The sequence below is a fragment of the Schistocerca nitens genome, chromosome 1 (genome assembly GCF_023898315.1).
Source record: "Schistocerca nitens isolate TAMUIC-IGC-003100 chromosome 1, iqSchNite1.1, whole genome shotgun sequence".
NCBI classification, from domain to species: Eukaryota; Metazoa; Arthropoda; class Insecta; order Orthoptera; family Acrididae; genus Schistocerca; species Schistocerca nitens.
Genome location: NC_064614.1, coordinates 1,065,270,897 through 1,065,293,623, shown reverse-complemented (window position 1 = coordinate 1,065,293,623; position 22,727 = coordinate 1,065,270,897).

Genomic DNA, 22,727 nt, shown 5'->3' with positions numbered 1-22,727 from the left:
ATAGCATATTTCACACACTCCTACTATAGCAAGTGATACTCAGAACTTAAATTGTTTAAAGTATTTCACTAACTGACAAATACCAATGGATCACTAAATTCTTGTCAAAAACCATACATCAGGATAATGAGAGGAAGTAAGTTAATTCATATCAGTTACAAAGGTGGTAGTGACACCAGGTTGCAATCAAAAATTTACATTTTTCTCACACATTTTCTCTCGTGTTCTTCTCAACTAGATGTGTACCTAGTTTGTCATTGGAATGGAAATAGCGCAGACAACGTTCACATACTTTTGTGAATCTACAATTACCGTTAATACTGCTTTGTACGAATCCCTTCAGGTTTCTTATTATGTCCCTGAATTGCCAACCTGTAGCATCAACGAATTTTTATGTTCCTCACGGCACTGTTTTGTGATATGTAGCAGTACAACTCGAAATTCTTCTTCATCTCTCTTATCATTTATAACCATCCATTTATAATGAGAGTAGTAGATGCTGTAGACATTTACGGAGACGTTTTACTCGTAGTTTTGTTTTAAAGAAATGTGAACATGTCTTAGCTCTGAGAGAAACAGTATGTTGGGTAAGTCTAGTCTGTTTTCGTATGAAAAATATTTAGACAGCAGTCAACAGGCCTGCAAGTAGAATATAAACCAGCCAGAGCTGAATGGAGTTGAAACAGGCACTTTCATGTGAACATTTAATACCGAATGTTTATTTACGACAGCTTTGTGAAATTTCGTGTATACTCTTCCATAAAACCCGATATTTTCATTTAGTTTAACTCACAGCTGAACTATTTCCTTCATGGCTCAGCTAGAATCTCTCTTAGAAAGTCTCAAGTTTCCTTAACGGCTTATCACTTACTTTAGTCAGGTACCAGTCATCACTAATTTTGAAAATCTCGCATTCTTTATATTGAGACACATTTGTGTTTTCTTTGCTGACCCGTGAAAAGAAAATTTACAGTCTGGCGAGAAACTAATTTTAAGAGGTTATTCAAGTAGACTAAACTCTAAATTCGAAAATAAAAACAGGCGTCGGGGAATTGCCTAGGCCTCATAAACCCAAACCTATTTTCTATCAAACGTGTACATATTTGACCTCTAAATGAAGATTTGAGAGTAACCTATTCAAGATCACCTGATTTAATTCTTTTTGGTGGCAGATTATCTTTTACAACAATGTTACTAGGTTAGGTGAGGAAGTTCAGGGTATCAAGAGACTGTCTTCGACCACTACGTATTCTTTACTGCTTGCAAATTTTTCACTTCTCAGTCAGTAGGTACTACAAGGCCACTGCTTAGATATTTTGTAATACTGAATGAAAAACATTTCTCTATGCGTTTTTTTGGTACACATATTGGTGCTTCATCTAATTATAATGGCATTTTATTTTTTGCTTATTGTATAGTTTTTCTTACTTTATGTTCTGCAGTTGGTAATGACATTATTATACTTAGTGCATAATTACTGACAGGTGCTATATTTGTTTCTGGGAACTTTTTTGCAATTTGTCTGCAATATCTGAAAATACACGTTCCGATATTTTGCTGTGTGGTGTGAACCATTTATCATTTTAGCTCTTACCTTATCAATTCATTATGATGCCATTGTTCAATGTCTCTGTTTCTTCTTTTATGGCATCTCGGGCTGTTTTCCTTTTATTCTCGACACTGTATATTATTTCGTCTTTAAGTTACTTTTTTCCACTAATGTGCACCTTCTTTTTGCACCTATGATAGAAATTTAAGACCTCCAGCTCATTGTGACTTTTTTCCCAGAAATTACGTACTTAAGGGTTTGGGAGGACTTCTTGATTGTTGCTGTTACCCATTTGAATTTTAGGACACTGGTACTGATGTGCGTGCATTTGGAAATATCTTTCCAAAGTTCATGGTTGAGAATTTCACATTTACATGGGTTTCTCTATGTACTTCGTCCCAGCTTTGGTTTCCTAGTGCTTCTGGAAAATGTTGTATTTTGATTTCTGACAATGTCTTTTGCTAAACTACAGTTTAAGAAATTTTCCCACACCCGATTCTACAGTTACGAGGGTCACTCCAAAAGAAATGCACACAATTTTTTTAATCCATCTTTTATTCTACATGTTTGAAAGTTTTACAGTGAGTAGATACATCCTTTAGGAACAATATTTTCATTTCTCCACATAATTTCCATCCCTCTCAACTGCCTTGCGCCATCTTGGAACCAGTGCCTGTATACCAGCACGGTAAAATTCTGGACCAACCCGTTGGAGCCACTGTTTGGCAGCGTGCACAAGGGAGTCATCATCTTCAAACCTTGTTCCACGAAGAGAGTCTTTCAGTTTACCAAAGAGATGATAGTCACTTGGAGCCAGGTCAGGACTGTAAGGCGGGTGTTTCAGTGTTGTCCATCCGAGTTTTGTGATCGCTTCCATGGTTTTTTGACTGACATGGTGCCGTACATTGTCGTGCAACAGCAAAACATCCTGCTTTTACCGATGTGGTCGAGCACACTCAGTCCAGCTTGAAGTTTCTTCAGTGTCGTCACAGATGCATCAGAATTTATCGTGGTTCCACTTGGCATGATGTCCACAAGCAAGAGTCCTTCAGAATCGAAAAACACCGTAGCTTTCTAGCAGAAGATGTAGTTTTGAATTTTTTTTTCTTGGGTGAATTTGCATGATGCCACTCCATTGATTGCCTCTTCGTCTCTGGTGATAAATGATGGAGCCATGTTTTATCACTAGTCACAATTCTTCCAAGAAATTCATCTCCACCATCCTCATACTGTTTCAAAAGTTCGCAGCATACCGTTTTTCTTGTTTCATTGTGAGCCACTGTCAACATCCTGGGAACCCACCAGGCACAAATCTTTTTTAACGCCAACACTTTCAGTATTCTGCAAACACTTCCTTCCCCTATCCCAAAGTAGCGTGACAATTCGTTAACTGTGATGCGTCTGTCAGCAGTCACCAGTTCGATAACTCTCTGCACATTGCCTGGAGTGTGTGGAGTACGAGGCATGCCGGTGCGAGGACAATCCTCAATATTGCTGTACCCGCTTTCATCACGTAACCTGCTTGCCCACCGACTAACTGTACTGCGATCGATAGCAGCATCTCCATACACCTTTGTCAACCTCTAGTGGATGTTTCCCACTGTCTCATTTTCACAGCACAGGAATTCTATGATAGCACGTTGCTTCTGACGAACGTCAAGTGTAGCAGCTATCTTGAAGACATGCTGTGACGCCGTTACTCACGGGAACAGGTTGAACTAAGTTTGAAAACAAGAGGGAAGGATGTACTACACACTGTAAAACTTTCACACATGCAGAATGAAAACTGTATTTTTACAGAATTAGTGTGCATTTCTTTTGGAGTGCCCCTCGTATTACTTAGCAGAAACGGTCACGTAGTCCAAGATCTTTTACAGCTATGTCACACTTCTCCCTGACGATATGTGTGGCCACATGGTCAATTACTGATACAGTTATTGTAATAATCCTTGTTACAATGTTGACCAACAGGGACATGTCAAAACTCTGAAGGATGTTTGCTAGGGTGCAACTAGTTTCATTTATGATATTTGTCGTTATGTTTATATCTCCATAGAAAATTATGTTGACCTTTGATTTGAGACTTCATCTGAAACTTCTGTTAATTTTCTGAAAAGAGTATCGACATTACCATTTTGAGATCGATATATGCACAAAATTTCTTGGTGACATGAAGTCCTGTTAATTCATTGACTGGTATTTCAAGACGTTTCTCTTTACTTACAATACCAAAGTGATGTCTTTATTTGAAATCTGTTCCTTTTTTGATATAAATGCGTGATACTCCTCAGTCTGGAGATTGTCCTACGGTAAGAGTGTGCTTGTATACAATGATAACACCACATGTTGGATTTATGTGTCTCTACACCAGTGTGTATTAATGTCTTAAGAAAGAACATACCAAGATATTTCCTGTAATAATGGATAAAGTTCAGTGACAGTAATGCTTCAATAATAATTAGCCTCTAATAACTGGAGTACTTAGATAAGGATAATTTATTTAAGTTGCTGAGAGTTTAAAATTAAATGACCAAAGAGCGCATTTGTGGTTTCTCGAAAAAACTAGAAATTATTTATGACTTCGTGGAGGTGTATATTTTAAGATCACATACATTCTTTGACGTCTACACTTCCGGGAATGTGTGTAAAGAGCCCCACCATACTTATAACAACTGACATTACACAGATTAACAACGAGAATAAAATTGTGGGTGAATTCGATTTCAATTTGTTTCTTAAGTAATTAATCGGAAAAATATTGTCTTACCTTCATTCTTTAATATTGCGTCTCTGAATGGGTACTTTGTTATACAATACATGCTTTTACATTAGTGCCTGTGCTCCTGGTCTAATAGCACAGTAGCTAGTATACCGAATAATAACTGTAGAGGAATGGAGGATTCCGTCTTCTTTGTCTGCACTAAAAATGAGTCTTTCAAAATGAGTCTCTGTGGTTAGGAAAAGTTAATTCTAAGAATCTGACGCTACAATGTCCCTAAGGGCTACATGAATAACATTTGTTATTCATGTCGAACTTCAGTTTAAAGTCAACGGAGAAAGTTCACCAGGTAATGTTAATAGCTACTTGGTAGTGGGTAAAAATGTAAATGTCACTAAGACTAATCACAGTCACACTGAGTTACAGAGTTCACATACGGCGTATTTGTTTTAGCTTGAGGCAATTAAATATCTCGAAAACGACACATCGCATGAACAAAATATTCTAGGTGAAAATTAAATAGTAATAAAGGAGAAATCCAACTGTGCTAAAACTGATCACCTCCTAACAACGCCTCCATCGTGGATGGCGTCAACTTTATATTTTCATATGGGAACGGTTGAAAGGTCCGAGAAGCGGTTGAAATTTCAAAGAATGCATCTAATTTCAATAGAGAGGACAGCTATAGGCTTCCGGCATCGTGGCTCCCCGCCATTACGGAAGCAAATGCGCGGCCGCGGTGTGTGAGCGGCATAAAGAACGCACTGCAAGTCACCTCGGCGGACAATAATATTTTGGGTAAACATTCCCCCTCTCTAGCCACTGATGACGACCAACCAATAGCGGTAGCAGGCATTTCAACCAATAACCGTTTTCCAGCATAAGTGTGGAATAGTGCCTTTCCATCCAATAACGATGGCCCGCCAATGGTATCAGGAGATGAGCTACGAACGCCTCTTCTTCTGCATCAGAGCGGGAATATTAGCCTATGACTATGGCCCACCAATGGTAGCCATATGAACTTTAACCAATACTCTCACTTCTCCAGCACGAAAGCCAGAAAACTCGCCCTTTATAAGTGGACGCGACACTTGTCTCTGACAGTGTTCTGGCAGTAGTGGACACCAAAAGATCCTGAGAAAGATCTCAGCAGAGGGGTCGAAACGTCGAACATTTTAGAAGAAACATGACGCGGCCTAATAACCCAGAAAATTTTAACTTCAATGAACTATAGTTTGTACCGAGGCAAGGAGGGAGACGTCCTTGTGTAATCCAAAAAGAATGTGTGTGATATCTTATGGAACTTAACTGCTAAGGTCATCAGTCCCTAAGCTTACACATTACTTAACCTAAATTATCCTAATAACAAACACGCACACCCATGCCCGAGGGAGGACTCGAACCTCCGCCGGGACCAGCCGCGAAGTCCGTGACTGCAGTGCCCAGACCGCTCGGCTAATCCCGCGCGGCTTGTGTAATCCATGGAGGTGTATTGACTGCCGAGGCAGGGTAGCGTAGTGGTTAGCGCATATGCCTAGTAAGCAGGAGACCTGGATTCGAATACCAGCTTTGGTAAAAATTTCAGTTAATTGCTTCGGAATATGTTCAGTATCGTAGTAACATGAACTTTATCCTTGGTAATCCTCAGTTCTTACAGTATCAATCTCAGATCCAGTCAACAGCTTTGCCTCATAATGTGTGAAGTTCATTAGCCAGAAGGAAGGAAGGTTATGGTTTAACACCCCGTCGATGTCGAGATCATTAGAGGTGATGCACAAGCTGGAATAGGGGTAGGAAGGGGTGCGGTGGGTGAAGAAATCGACCGATGTTATTTCAAAGTGAGAATACACTTGCGTTTAAGCCATTTAGGAATGCATAGATAATATAAATCTGGATGGCCATATAATGATTTGAGCTGTCTGCTTCCCTAGTGGGCGAGCAGTGTCTTAACCATTGCTCCACCTCATTCGATACATTGTCGGTCGCACAGCTTGTTAACAGCAGACTAGAACACGGCAAATCGTAAGCAGTTTTCTTTCTGTCTGGGAAGCATTCCAGCAAGTTCTAAACACATTTTTGTTCCATATACTTCCATCAGTATCAGATCTGTATTTGTTGACTTTTCGCATTTTATAAAAAAAAATCGTGATGTTCATGTATTGCTGCATTGCACTGTGACTCGAATCTTCTTACCGAACAGTATGGAGCAGTGCTTAGGACACAAGACTGCATTCAAGAAGGCGACAGTTCATATCTCCGTCTGGGCATCCAAGTTTAGGTTTTCCTTGATTCCCCTAAATAGTTCATGGGAAAAGCTGGAATGGCACTTTACAAAAGGGCACGGCCGGTTATATTTTATGTTCCACTATCCTTCCCTAACACAAGTGCTCCGTCTCTAATGACCTCATTGTCGATGGGACTTCAATCTTACTTTCTTTCGAATCTTAGTATTCACTACAGTAAGTCGGTGAATAAATTTGCTTCAGCTTAGTGATTTGACCTTTTACTTACTTACTACACACATTGCTATCTAGGCTCGCCGAAAGTTTCAAGATAAACTTATCCAAATGGTTGTGGTTTACATGACAACGTCGTATCCGTGATTGAACTTAGACGCCACTCAGGGTCATAACATAAGTATTTTACAGGTATTTATCGTAACCTATAAGTAATTTACAGTTTCAGTAATTCGCAAGTACAGCATTCACGCTATTATTCACACAGAAGATTCAAAAAGTTCCAGATAAAATTAAACAACGTGTAACAATAATTTACTGCAGTGTCAGTTTCCACCATATAGTCTTTGCCGTAACACAAACTCACAGCACATATCAAAGTGGCTATGGAACACCCTGAATAACCTTCGACTGGTATGTTATTCAGGAGCGGCGTCACATTTCCTGGATCGATTAAAATCCTCAAAGAACTTCCTCCTTAGGACAGGCTTGTGTTAGGGAAAAGTATGGACACTGGAGTAGCGAGCAAGCCCAGGCGAATATGGGGTGGGGGAGAGGCTGTATGCGAGAACTTTTCCCCCCTTTTAACCAAAGCCCGATCGACAAGAGGCGTTCTGTGGGTTGGTGCATTGTCGTGTAGAAGACGCCATTTACCGTACGCGGGGTAGGCATAAAGAATTCTTGCAAGCTGGGATTTAAAGATTTCTACGTGGAATGGCCTTGTTTCATTCTGGGAAGGGGTGGGGAGATGTGGAAGGGAGGGGGGACTTCATATTCTTGATGAATAAATCCCGAAGAATCGAAAAATCTGAGTATACTATTCACATTTGATTTCGAAGAGCGCGTTTTGTCGGGAAAACATTTTCAAGTGACTGCCGCACTGCCGGTTGTATCTTAGTCGACGGATCTGTATCGAACCGCTGTTTCGTCCTTTGTGAAATATTCAGTAAAAAATCCGCGCGCATATCGGATGCCTCAACAATGTTTCGTGACCCCTGTCTACGCCGCTGCGTTTGCGTAGGCATTAAAACGAGAGTGGGGCTAACTCCGCAGATACCGTCCGCATTCCTAATCACTATATTCGTACGCGATACTGTGAATGATCCCTACAACTGTATCGAACCCACCTGCCATGCTTTTTAGACTAGTTCGTCGGTTATTGTAACGTAATGCCGGAACACGGTTCACCTATTCATCAAGATTGTCTTCTCACGACTAGGGGCCATTCTTAAATTGCGAATCGACTTTTAGGAAACGGGGCTGTTGTGGAATTGCGAATCATCTTCTATGGACTAGGAAACATCTGTAAAACACGAATAACCTTCTAGGGACCACGGACTATTGTTAAACTGCAAATAGTCTTCTAGGAACTATGGTCTTAAAAATCGAATCATCGTCTAGGGACAAGGGACCATTCATAAATGCGTATCATATTCTATGGACTAGAGAGGGTTCTCAAAACGCGAATCGCGTTCTACAGACTAGGGACCATTCATTAAACGCGAAACATCTACTAGGCACTTGGACACATTCGTGAAACGTTCATCATCTTGTAATGCCTAAGGACCATTCTTAAAATGTGTATTATCTTCCAGGGAGTAGAAACCATTCTTAAAATGTGAAACGTCTTCTAGGGACTAGGACCATACTTAATAAGCAGAAAACCTTCAGACATCTTGCTTGATCTGAATCATTCTTCATTACTGATGATTTCTTACGTTTCACTTGCTGTTTTACCTCATTGAAAACAAAACGTAACTGCAACATGTTACTCCGTTTTGAAAACAATGACAAGGAATGAACACGCACCATTGCATACATCCTGTATTCGAAATGCGTTGTTGCCATCCAACACTAAAAATACAACAAAAAATAGTGTTAGCACAAGAAACTTCAGTCTTCTTAGTTCCACATTTTTCAAATTATAGTGCCACTTGTTTCTCGTTTAGAAATTTTTTCGTATGTTATAAAGTCGAATACGTATAGACGTCTATTACCATTGTATATATTCCAACAAATTGTTCTTTGTGGACCATTCTCCAATATGCGCATTTGTTTATCATGACAATGACTTACAGAATTTATAGCGATACTCCACCCATAGCGAACAGGATATATGTTACGCCAAGAACAACGGATACTGTTTCTTCAGCCTCCTCTTGTGTCACCGTGTGTGCATGATAGGACAATAACCGCTCCATTAATACAGCAACTCTTGATGGTGTATATATAATATATTCTCGGATTTACAGTTAAAGGCAGTGTATACAGATCAAAATTCACTTTTTCGATATAATTCCCATCCAATTCTGTAAGTAATATTGTGGAATATCTGAAAAATATTCAACCACGATTACCTTTAGTTTTTACGTTTAACTCAAATCCTTTCCCAACCACAAATTTCTTGATATATGTGGTTAAGTAAATGTGAAATCGAACACAAAATGTAATTCTTGCCCTTAATTGCATTTCAAATCTTTCGGTTCTCCCAACCCCAACGAACTTTTATGGGTAAGTGCAATGTCGTAACAAATATGATTTATTTCCTTACGAAAATTTTCATTCACACAATGCAGAACATTTTGTAATATTCGAAAGTTACTGCTTTTCCTTCTATTAACCGATCAGTAGGAAGAAACTTTTGCAATCCTAGAGTACACATGATCCAATCATTTCCTTTCTATGTAACTGAATTTACCTTTCCTGTTACAGTTGCAGGTGCTTTCATTCACCGCTTGATTGCTGCTTCATTCCTGGTGTGAATTTGTAGGCCTCACAGAGTATTAAATCTGCGAACAGAGTTAGGTGGATTTTGTTCGTAGTTCAAATATTGCTGAAAAATTCACATATTGAACTATTTCGGCGTTTATAATGAAACTTTCTTGTAGGTAATTATTAAATCAAAACATAGCTAATTTCTTCTTCTTATGTGCTCATTTTGTAATCTGTTTTTTACATCTTTAATCTCCTATCGTTATACCGCACAGTGTAAGTTCTCACTTTATCCGTCTATGCCAGAATGAATTTTCACTCTGCAGCGGACTGTGCATAGATTTGAAACTTGCTCGCAGATTAAAACTGTTTGCCGGATCAGGCTTCGATCCGGGAATCCTTGCCTTTCGCAGGAAAATGCTCACCGACAGAACTATCCAGGTGCGAGCTGCAGCCCACCTTCATAGATTTGTACTATAAAACGACTCCTTTCACAAAGTTAAGAAGTTCTGAGAGCTGGTAAAGCCGAATGCAGTCTGTCAACGACTATCACGTATAAGCAATCGTAGCACTTCGTAGCCCTTTGTTCATCTTCGGCAAGTTGTTTATTGAATTTACTAATTTTTTGCTTAGTATTTGAATTTTGGTGTAACGCTGATGACTCTTAGGTCCTACTAGTATCAGTTATGCCAAAAGATGACTTTAATCATTAATGCTTAATAAAGTACATCCGGTACTTTGCGCTTGAACCTTAGTGGTTCCTCTACATCTTTACTGTTGAATGGGCTTCGATCTCAAGGCGGCGTTCCGCTCTCCACTCCTCTGAGTCGTCATGACGTCATATGGTCCGGTTACTACCTCTGCCTCCGTGGGAACCGGCTTCCTGCTAACTATCGGCATATTCTGCAGCACTGTGAATTGACTTCGGCTATTTGCCGAGTTTCAGTAAATGTAAAATGTGGAAAATTAATGCCCCTCAAAACAACATTACTACGCAGAATTTTATGACACCATTCTGTACCAGTTTATTCACTTTATCAAGACACGTGGCAGATGCTGGAAACCCAGGAAAAAAATGTGTGAAACACAAATATCTATGAGTTTTCTCTTCCTACCAAACCAACACTTGCCGCCCATTTTCATAATTAGAAAAATGGTTCAAATGGCTCTAAGCACTATAGGACTTAACATCTGAGGTCATCAGTGCCCTAGACTTAGAACTACTTAAACCTAACTAACCTAAGGACATCATACATATCCATGCCCGAGGCAGGATTCGAACCTGCGACCGTAGCAGCAGCATGGTTCCGGACTGAAGCTCCTAGAACCGCTCGGCCACAGCGGCCGGAACTTCCATAACTAACCACTTAATATGAGCACTGTGATTTACGTGAATCGGCGCACGCAACATTTTCATCTCACAAGATGAGGCCACGACGTTCGGATCATGGTTCACTTCAGACTTTGTACCTTTCTAATAGTCCATTAGGGCACAAAATGTACAAGTGGTACCGCGTACAACTTAGGAGATGTCGAGAAAATCGCAAGAGAAGTTTTACGCGACGATGATATACCGGTGCGTTGCAACCCTGAGCTGTGCTGGTCGCGGTCTTATCGTTAGCTTTCAAGCTACGTAGTCGGTCGATCGCTGGATCGTGTCCCTCATATTTTATTCTATAATTTGTATTTTTTTCAAAATTAGTCATATTTTATCGTATATATTACATCTAAAAGGTAATATGATTAGAAGACACCTGTATTGTCATACACAAAATACATTCAATCGTACATTGCCAATTACCGGCATTAATGTTTACGCAAATATTGCGTTACGCATGGGTTGCATCCAACTTGTCGGAAGAAGGAAATTTTTCAAAATGTCAGCGAGCTTTATCTTCCCTTAGAAACTGTAAAGATTTCTTGTGCGTGCCAGGAAATTTCGTTAATTCGATGTAGTAGCTGAGGTTTTAATTTATGTTTTCGCATCTGTATGAAAAATATCATCCTGCAACTAGCAATGTTCGAAAGCACAATCTACCATTAATCACGCATATTCTGGCAAACCGTAGATCATTGTATTATTGATACAGTTGTTTACACCTCGGTTTATCGATCACTGATTTGCGCTTTTCAAGCCTGTCCCTCACCCTTGAAACCTCTGCAGATCGAAATTTTCAGGTGCAAATCAGCTCTCGATTCATTACCCGATTGCTTGTCTATGAGATTTGGAAATCACGACAGGCATACATTTTCAAAAAAATTCACGTGATTTGTTGATAGTTATCAATATCGTATTTGTTGTAATAGTAAAAATTTATCAAAGAACCAAACATTGGAAATTAAAAAAAAGTTGATATAAATACACTACTGGCCATTAAAATTGCTACACCACGAAGATGAAGTGCTACAGACGGTAAACTTAACCGACAGGAGGAAGATGCTGTGATATGCAAATGATCAGCTTTTCAGAGCATTCACACAAGGTTGGCACCGGTGGCGACACCTACAATGTGCAGAAATGAGGAAAGTTAACGACCGATTTCTCATACACAAACAGCAGTTGACCGGCATTGCATGATGAAACGTTATTGTGATGCCTCGTGTAAGGAGGAGAAATGCGTACAATCACGTTTCCGACTTTGATAAAGGTCGGATTATAGCCTATCGCGATTGCGGTTTATAGTATCGCGACATTGCTGCTCGCGTTGGTCGACATCCAATGACTGTTAGCAGAATATGGAATCGGTGGGTTCAGGAGGGTAATACGGAACGCCGTGCTGTATCCCAACGGCCTCGTATCACTAGCAGTCGAGGTGACAGGCATCTTATCCGCATTACTGTTCAAAAAAAATGGCTCTGAACACTATGGGACTTAACTTCTAATGCCATCAGTCACCTAGAAAAAAAATGGTTCAAATGGCTCTGAGCACTATGGGACTCAACTGCTGTGGTCATAAGTCCCCTAGAACTTAGAACTACTTAAACCTAACTAACCTAAGGACATCACACACATCCATGCCCGAGGCAGGATTCGAACCTGCGACCGTAGCAGTCGCACGGTTCCGGACTGCGCGCCTAGAACCGCGAGACCACCGCGGCCGGCAGTCACCTAGAACTTAGAACTACTTAAACCTAACTAACCTAAGGACATCACACACATCGACGCCCGAGGCAGGATTCGAACCTGCGACCGTAGCGCTCGCTCGGTTCCAGACTGTAGCGCCTAGAACCGCTCGGCCACACCGGCGGGCTCGCATGGCTGTAACGGTTCGTGCAGCCACGACTCGATCCCTGAGTCAACCGATGGGGACGTTTGCAAGACAACAACCATCTGCACGACCAGTTCGTCGACGTTTGCAGTAGCATGGACTATCAGCTCGGAGACCATCCCTGCGGTTACTCTTGACGCTGCATCACAGACAGGAGCGCCTGCGATGGTGTACTGAACGACGAACCTGGGCGCACGAATGGCGAAACGTCATTATTTTGGATGAATCCAGGTTCTGTTTACAGCATCATGATGGTCGCATCTGTGTTTGGCGACATCGCGGTGAACGCACATTGGAAGCGTATATTCGTCATCGCCATACTGGCGTATCACCCGGCGTGAAGGTATTGGGTGCCATTGGTTACACGTCTCGGTCACCTCTTGTTCACATTGACGGTTCTTTGAACAGTGGACGTTACATTTCAGATGTGTTACGACCCATGGCTCTACCCTTCATTCGATCCCTGCGAAGCCCTACATACAAACAGGATAATGCACCATCGCATGTTGCAGGTCCTGTACGAGCCTTTCAGGATACAGAAAATGTTCGTCTACTGCCCTGGCCAGTACATTCTCCAGATCTCTCACCAATTGAAAACGTCTGGTCAATGGTGGCCGAGCAATTGGCTCGTCACAATACGCCAGTCACTACTCTTGATGAACTGTGGTATCGTGCTGAAGCTGCATGGGCAGCTGTACCTGTACACGCCATCCAAGGTCTGTTTGACTGAAAGCTCAGGCGTACCGAGGCCGTTCTTAAGGCCAGAGATGCTTGTTCTGGGTACTGTTTTCTCACTATCTATGCACCCAAATTGCGTGAAAATGTCAGTTCTAGTATAGTATATTTGACCAATGAATACCCGTTTATCATCTGCATTTCTTCTTGGTGTAGCAATTTTAATGGCCAGTAGTGTACTGATGTCTTTTCAGCATATTACATTTCAAATGTAATATGTATGAAATAACATGACTATGCTGAAAATTTTTTGAATTAATTAAATGAAACCGGAATGGGCCCGATGCAGACATCGACCGACTGCGGAGCTTGAACACTAACCACACGACAGCAGCCAACTAGTGGTCACGGTTGCAATGCGCCGGTATATCATTGACGCGTAGAACTGCTCTTGCTACTTTCCCGAAATCGGCCGGGAAATTCTCCTTACTACTTACACGTTATGCTTTCCTTGTGAACTGCTAAACGTGTGCAAATTTTGAAGTAAATCCGTGATGTGAACGTTGTGGCGTCCCCTTGTCAGACGCAAAACTTTACCTAAAACTGGCGCTGTTGTGCTGACTGTGATGCATACGCATTTTACTCCGCAGCACATCTTCGAATCAAGTAGCTTTCGGAATTCAGTGTGTTAATACGAACGCTCGGATATCCAAGTCAATCACCAAATCGCCTTGAAGGTCACTGGATGGCAACAGCTGAAATATCAGCAGATGACATATTTCTTTCCCAGATGCTCGGCCAAAAGGTGATGCAGTATTCTGTTCACCGCGGAAACTCCGAGAATCACAAAAGTTTGTGTTGCTGCGCATCAGTTTGAGAATTAAAGACACATGACAGGATGTTTAAAGCTGAAGGTCCGGTCAATACTCAGATTACTAATTCAGCTCTCTGTCTGTACAGCACCAGTAAGCTTGTATGAATGCCATGTAGAAGACCCCACGTTCGCTTCTAGGCAATACCTTGCAGTCTAAATTTCCTGTACTTCATGTCGATGGTCACAAATATTTATGTCCTCAGACTACCGGTTTCGGCCTAATAAAAACAGATCTTTTTGTGTCGTCGTTGACACTGTTCAGTCTTGTACCAGGAGAAGCAAGGACGGGAGTTATTTGGTTGCTGGTGTTCTCTATCTACAATACAACTGCATACACGTGTTAACAAGGTTCTTTATTCACAAGAAAAAGAAGCTACTCATCTTTCAGCAAGTTGTTGTGGTACGAGCTCTTTCGTAATAGTCCACGTTAGCCTCACTGCTGGTGAAGTACAAGTCCCACTAAGTACGCTACTCTGTTCGCTAGTTACTGATAGACTCTGAGTTAGAGACGGTGACTCTAACTGCGACTGCAACTCCGACTGCGAGTTACTGGGTGACTGTCTGTGACTGACTAGAACTGTGACTGACTCTGACTGGGGCCTCCGGTCTGCGGCGGCGATCTAAATACTGGCGGTTGAGAGGACGTTGGCGCCACATTGCTTGCGAGTCTGTCTTTGGCCTCTCTCCTGACAAGCGCACTTGATTAGTGCCTGTTATTGAGCTTCTGATAACCTCTTTGCCGGCTGGTGTGTTGGCGACAGCTTACGGCAGCACATTCCTCTCTCCAGAACCGCACGGTCACAGAGGCCAGCCGATTAATCACAAAAATCCTATCATTCAAGATAGTGAAATGAAAATGAGGGTTTAATTTTCATATTACTTATATGTTGATATAATTTATACTTAGCTTAGATATGCTTACCATTTTGATATCACTCTACTTGAAAACATGGGTAGATATCTGTTAATCGTTTAAGATAGAATAAGTTTTATGTAATTCCTCTCAAATGTAGTTCTTGGGCAGTAAAGGTTCACAAAGTGCATCAGTTGAATGAGGAGGAACTGCTTTAGAATATTGCCTCGTCTTGGAAAAAATTCTGCTGGCCCATATGGATGTATTTGTAATACTTGAATTTGATGACATGTATTATTTATTTATTTATGCATTTATTTTACCTGGCAAGATTAGGGCCTTCGGGCCCTCTCTTACACCTAACCAGGCATACTCATATTGAACGAATTTCAGTTTGTACAGAACATTATGGACATACCACATGTTATACAGTATTAATGTCAAAGAAAAAATAGAGATTATAACGGTAATACAAGGATAATCATAACAATCAAAAAAATAATTTTAACAATCAATAATAATAATAATAATAGTAATGACTATGTATATGAAAGTAAACATAATTTTCTTTTATGAATGTCAGTCCTATTGCTAGTTGGGAATTTTCGCCTTATGTTCTTGCAGCTTGTGAGTTATTCTCATCGAGCAGAGACATAAGACGATAGAATGGGGTGAAAGAGATATAGAAGAGGTAGATAGGTTAGAGGAAGAGACATAGAATGGTAAAATTCGAAGCTATGATGGAGAGGAGAAAGAAAGAGATAAGAGGGGCACAACAATGGTGGCTATACCGTCCCTAATATGTAAGTTTTGAATTCCCTCTTGAATGTTGAGTGGTTCTGGATAACACGCAGATCACAGCGGAGCGCGTTCCATAGTCGAATGGCTGATATGGAGAATGACACGGAGAAAGATTTTGTGTTATGTAAAGGCACAGCCAAGATGCTAGACGTATCCGATCTGCTATTGCGGTTGTGGAATGATGATAGGTGTTTAATGTGAGAAGATAGGTATTGGGGGCACCAGTGGCTAAGAAATCGATGAACTAAGCACATCGTGTGGAGATCGCATGCCTTATGTGGGCGTATCCAACCTAGCTGGGAGTATGAAGGACTCATAAGATCATACAACCGTATATTGGACACGTACCAAACGCAAGCATTCATCACTAGCTCGAGACATCTCGAATTTTCACTATTTGTGCCGTGTTGAACTACATCACAGTAGTAAAGATTAGGCAAGACTAGTGTTTGGACTAATTTTTGTTTAACATGGGTTGGAAATATTTTTCTAAATTTTTGAATTGCATGTAGGGAGGAGAGCGATTTCCGGCAAGCTGTGACTGTTTACTAAATACAATAAATAAAACTAAGTTAAAACTGAATAAGTTGTATGAAAAGTAGCTGCTTTAAAATATTGCCTCATTTTGGAAAAATTTCTGCGTAAGCCCATGGATGTATTTGTAATATTTTAAAGTGATAACATTTATCACTAAATATAATGAACAAAAAAAATAATAGGAGGAAGAAAAATGAAGAGGTGATCTATCACTTCAACAATACAGACGACAACCAATTTTCTCCTTCTTTCAGTGACGACGGTTAGAGGAACACTCCACACACCTGGTGCCGCTTGTGTGGCTCCCACGTCACCGATACCGATCCAGTTGAGTGCATCTGGAATGCCATTGAGGGACAAGCGGGAGTCTTGAACACACAACGGGTAAGTATCCGTTGGTGTTGGCAGACGTTCGAGCATCCTTTGATCAGGGTGTGTCTCCCTTTCGGTATCCAGGGAAATTCGTATCAAGAGGCTACCGAACGCCATCACGATGATAGGTGGTGTGTAATTATTCAATTGTTCATACGTTTAGACAACCCAAATCGGTTGTGGCCTTTTCAAAGCAGGCATGCTGTCATTCGACTCAGCTGATTTAAGGAAATCCTGCTGCTCCTGGCTAAGTGACAGCACACACCTTCTAAGGCGACTATTGTACTACAACTCCTGCGCTCCTTTGCTCGCTACAGCCACTCAGTGTACTGTTACTTGTCGGCCGGGGTGGCCGAGCGGTTCTAGGCGCTACAGTCTGGAACCGCGCGACCGCTAAGGTTGCAGGTTCGAATCCTGCCTCGGGCATGGATGTGTGTGATATGCTTAGGTTAGTTATGTTTAATTAGTTCTAAGTTCTAGAGGACTGATGACCTTAGAAGTTAAGTCCCATAGTGCTCAGAGCCATTTTTTTTTTACTGCTAGTTTTCCACCACTAAGAGCACATCCATAGCTGAAGATAAGTTTTGGCATACTCTGCGACAAAGATTATTTTCTAACAAATTACTTTTTCAAAGCTTCATTGGTTCTTGGCGCTACATTTTTCGTATGCAGCAGAAGCCGTGGAATAATAGGAAGGTGTTAGCCGAAAGGATTATCTCAGCCCATCATTCAAAGGGATCGGTGGGTAATCCTATAAAATTATAAACGGATATACCGTTTGAAGGGCGACCGCATTTTTCGACGGTAGAATTTCCGATAACGGGCTTAAATTGCTGACGGGTGGCTTGGTGGGATGCGAGTTACGTGATAACAGACTTAGTCACCCATCTGACAACATGGCTTTTGTATAGGAACGAATAATGGAAGAGTACCGAAAATATCTTGATGAAATATTTTCACGCCACAGAGACGCCGTTCAGACAGTGGGCTCAGTAAACGTCGCCACGCTGACATGAAACTGCATCGAATTCTGCACTTTGGGATGTAATTAAAATCTATCAATTGAACAAGGTCTACGCATCTTGCTCTGTATTTAATCACTTATACTGAGACACTATGAGATCGTATCTTTCTACCAATAAATTTCACAAACTTCTCTGCATTATTCCACCATTAACTTTTCAATTATGTGATTACCTGTCAGAATCGACATATGGTTTGGATTGCACTTCAAATTGTAGGCCCCCATTCCCCAGATGGATTGCTGGCATACGTTAGGGACATGCAAGCGGACGATGTGGATTCCATCTCAAAGACAACACAAGGCCAGTGACACACACTAAATTATTATTATTAGAGCAGATAGCTCAGAAAGTACTACCGTCGTAAGCAAAAACTGTGACTGAGAACTATCATTTTCAGGAACATCGGAAAATTAGTATTCAAAATCCTTTACATTTACAATAACCACTATAGGGTGTTTTTACTATCCTGTTTACTTATTTTTCTAACCATCGAGTCATTGCAATCAAAAGACCAAAACGTAAAACCTCATCCGTTTGTTCTATGAGTTCAGGGTTGGCTTCTACTGTTTTCTATTCGGTACTATCTGTCCTTTAGCCAAACACCAGTGCCTCATCAGTAAAATGACGATAGTTCGAGTATTTCCGATTAGCAACATGTATTCTGTTTATTTTCACACATTAAGGATGTGAAAATTATTTTTAGTGCCAGTGATAGTAGTTTTGTGGTATGTACCCTCCCTGCCTGATTGGCGTTCAGTTCTGAGTTCTTATCATTCACGTGAATTCAAATGGAAGCGTAATATTGACGTAAATATTCTTCAGTCGAGTAACATAGTGTTGCTATGTGGTGAAAAGGTTGGCACAGGAGAGGAATTCCTGGCGCACCGCACCAAACCAGCCAGAAGATTGATGGGAAAAAAGGTTGAATGAATGCCTTTTCGCTATAGACTTAGAGATTTTCTTAAATCTACAAAAAGCTTTTCCAATCTCTGTACATCTCGAGGTGTGTAGAATAGGAGGCAAGAAAAAAATTCCCAGACGCTCTTGCCAGCCACGACATCATACAGAGAACAGTGTTAGCCGTGCATTCAGTAAAACACCGAAGTCGTGGCGTGTATCCAAGGGAAATAAGTAGTTTCGTCTCAATATGAGCAAGAGTCACAAAAACTGAGCCAAGGGACAATGCATTAATATTGCTCAAAAAATGCCAAACATTATTTATCATAATTATCCTGAAGATGAGTATTTGCAACCTGAATCTGCGGTTCATTGGAACCATACACACGATTTAAAAATAATACAGTTAATTCAAGAGGCGTTTTAGTGTAGTGGTTAAGACACCTTCCTGACATGCTGAAGGCTATGAGTTTGAATTTCATTAATATTATTTACTATTTGTATTTAAACCCTCAAGGAGAAAATTTTGATCATTATTTTTGTTATGTTAATTGTTATAAATGTATTTTTTTTTCTTTTCTGACCGTGTCGTTTTAATTATCGTATTATCTATTTTACTTATTCCCACTTTTTATGCTTCATCCTCTTTTTATCTGGAGTCTTCGGGCCCTTCATTATAATTATTTTTGTTTGTCTATAGTAATATTTAAATGTTTGAAAATGCTGGTAAATCACTCACAAATCAAAAGAGCACATACTCAATATTGGCGGCCGGCCGAAGTGGCCGTGCGGTTAAAGGCGCTGCAGTCTGGAACCGCAAGACCGCTACGGTCGCAGGTTCGAATCCTGCCTCGGGCATGGATGTTTGTGATGTCCTTAGGTTAGTTAGGTTTAACTAGTTCTAAGTTCTAGGGGACTAATGACCTCAGCAGTTGAGTCCCATAGTGCTCAGAGCCATTTGAACTCAATATTGGCTGTGTATTGGTATCAAAAATGTGTTTTCCGTTACACTGATGCGCCGAAACATTACATATTACCACCTGCTTCATAGCTTGGAAGGAAATACGTCACTGATTCTGCGTATCAGGGATCTGACAGTTTGCTGGTACGTTTATGGAGGTATATGGTATTAGATGTCTACGTACAGGTTATGTAATTCGCGTAAATAACGAACTGCTAATTTGCGTACACGGTGGATTTACATCAGGAGAATCTCATCGCCGAGACATCAACGAAAGTTCACCATAATGGTCATAAACCACTGTAGCACTGTTCTGGCTGCGAGACACAGACGATCATACTGCTGAAAGATGACATTGCGGTCGGGGAGGGCATCAAGCATGAAGGGCTGCTGGTGGTTCGTAGCTGTCACGTCTGGAGACTGTCTCACGCAGCTTAATACCGCCCCTGCCAGCCTGTGTCCGAGGCGCGCTACACGTTTCGTTGAATGACGGCGTTTGTGGAGGCGACCGTGTACCTAGTGTAGCAAAAATGTGATTTACCTGCACAGCCGACACGTCGATCGACGGCCCAGTCTCGATTGTCTGCAATCGTAATTGATGCTGTCGGGTCAACATTTGAACACGTGGGGGTGCTATGCTACGGAGCTCCGTGTTCAACAACGTACGACGAACGGTGTGTTCTGAAACACTTGCGCGTGCACCAGCATTGTGCTCTTTCGGCAGAGATTCCACAAATCATCTATCCTACTTTACAGAGTAGAGTCGTGGGCATCCAACCATTTACCGCCTAGTAGTAGTGTCACTGTCCTACCTCTTTGCGTAGATACTCACGACAGTAGCTCGTCAACATTCGATCAGCTTCGTTGTTTTCGGGAGATACTCGTTCACAGGCTCCACGTAATAATAATTTGCTGTCTGTCATAGACGCTTATCTCAATGGATTTCCCCATTTACAGCCCACATCTTTGCTAGGGTGATTCCCCATCCGTGTAAGCTCCGCTTACAAACTTCTGTTATTGCGTAACGTAGCCGCAACGTCATCAGGCGGCATCCAACGTTGCGTTGGGCAGTGGTCAGAATGTTTTGGCTGATCAGCGTATACTTTTTTTTGGATGGTAACAGTCACACAAACATTTAAAACATAAAACATTGTACCACTACGGACAAACTAACACGAATGAAGGTTTAATAGTGAAAGGACTACAAATAAAACGAAATTCAAGCAACATGAGGAATACGAATAATGAATGCAATGACACGTACGAAAATGTAAAATGATAAGCGCATGAAATTAAAGCAAAGTTAGTACATAAAAGCTATTAAAATCGCATGTGCAAAGATTCAGAATGAAAAATGTCAATTAAGAAAGTCTTGTGATGATTAAAATGATGTGACAAAGTGTGAGAAGTAAAAAGAATTACATTTAAACTAATCAACTGAATAAAAATAATGATCATCGTTATTAAGATTAATATATAAAATTAATAATTTGAAATCGCCTTACAAGTTTCGAATCACAACCTTGAGTACGTCGGTAATGTATCTTAATCACACTACACCACGACTCAGAACAAATTATGTTGATGGATTGTAAGTATGACAAATGCCAGAAGTTGTGAGAGTCGGAGAAAATTTGTCAACAAACGAGATAAGAGTATCTAATGACATAGTAATCTCAGTTGTACTTTTAAACATAATGTGCTACTTTTCATAGAAAGGGAGTGTGCAAATAAACCAAAAATGCGAAGTACCATTTTTTCTATTTTAAAACAAAAGCTTCTGGTTCATGGCACTGTAATTGCTTTTTATGTAAGAACAAGAACATTTTTAAAGATTCCGTATTTGAAAGAAAAAGCTGTGTTGAAATCGTTGAAAAAGTGTGCCACAAGGAGGAAGCAGCTATGGATTGTATCTTCACCTGTTAAATTTCAACAGAAATCTGGGACAGGCTTTATTAACATTTGTTTCTTCACTAAACGAGTGAGACATTTTGCATCCTAACTACCGTTTATTTGGTCCTGATGTGTAATGGATCAGTCATGCCTCTTGATTTGATTTGTCCATCTTTATAGAGAAACTAATCAAAAGGAAAGTGGACGAGTAATATATTACGGTGTCTATGGTGCAGCGCACTTTTCGTGTAACCACACTGCCGCACTGCGATAGCGTCCTCACTGTGATGTCTGGAATCCAGCTAATACAAAGCTTTTTCGTGAGAATGATACACCCGTACCCCTCCCTCCCCGCGCATTCCATGAAATACGGTATTTCATAATCGTTCATATGGTCTATAACTTCGTTTTGGATTTGCAAATATTCCATTGTGCTCCTTCCTCTTCGAATGTCATCTTCAATTTTTTTTCCTTTTTTTCCTTGTATGACTAAAATCTAGTATTTTTCCTACATGGCTGCCGATAACTTTTTTGTTACGTACATATGCAAACTGCAGCGATAAATGAAAATTTGTGTACATGTCAGGATTGTAGCAGGTGGGCATGCGGAGTGTTTTTCCTACGCGTAAAATGATAAACTCCGGGGTTCAGGGAAAAAATGGGCTTCGTTCCCAAGAACTATCACAAATGGATCCAATGTTCATGAAAACTGGCTACGGCCGCCGAGTGAACCGCACATGGTACGAAAAGTGCATTGCGCACTCAACAAGAAGGACTGGAGGACACGACCAGAGAGTAAGGAAGCTGGCAGGCAAGAGGGCGACACACTGTAGCGTCCGCTGCCTCCCCGACCCTCTTGCGTACCTCACGTGACGGCACCCGGTCCTCCCATTGGCGGGTTTGTGGCAGAAAGTTGGCGTCTCTCAATCAGCAATACCGTGGAGGCGTCCCTAGCTCAGCGTAATAGCGTGGGAGACAGCCACAAGTACTGCGGAGTAGTTTACGTAACAGCTCACGCCACTGCCTGAGGCTAAATCAAAAAGATGAGAGCAGAATACAATAAATTTTTTTACCATTTATACCCGTTACCATGTACAATTCCTTCCCCCTTCCATGAGAGCCGGTTACGGGTCG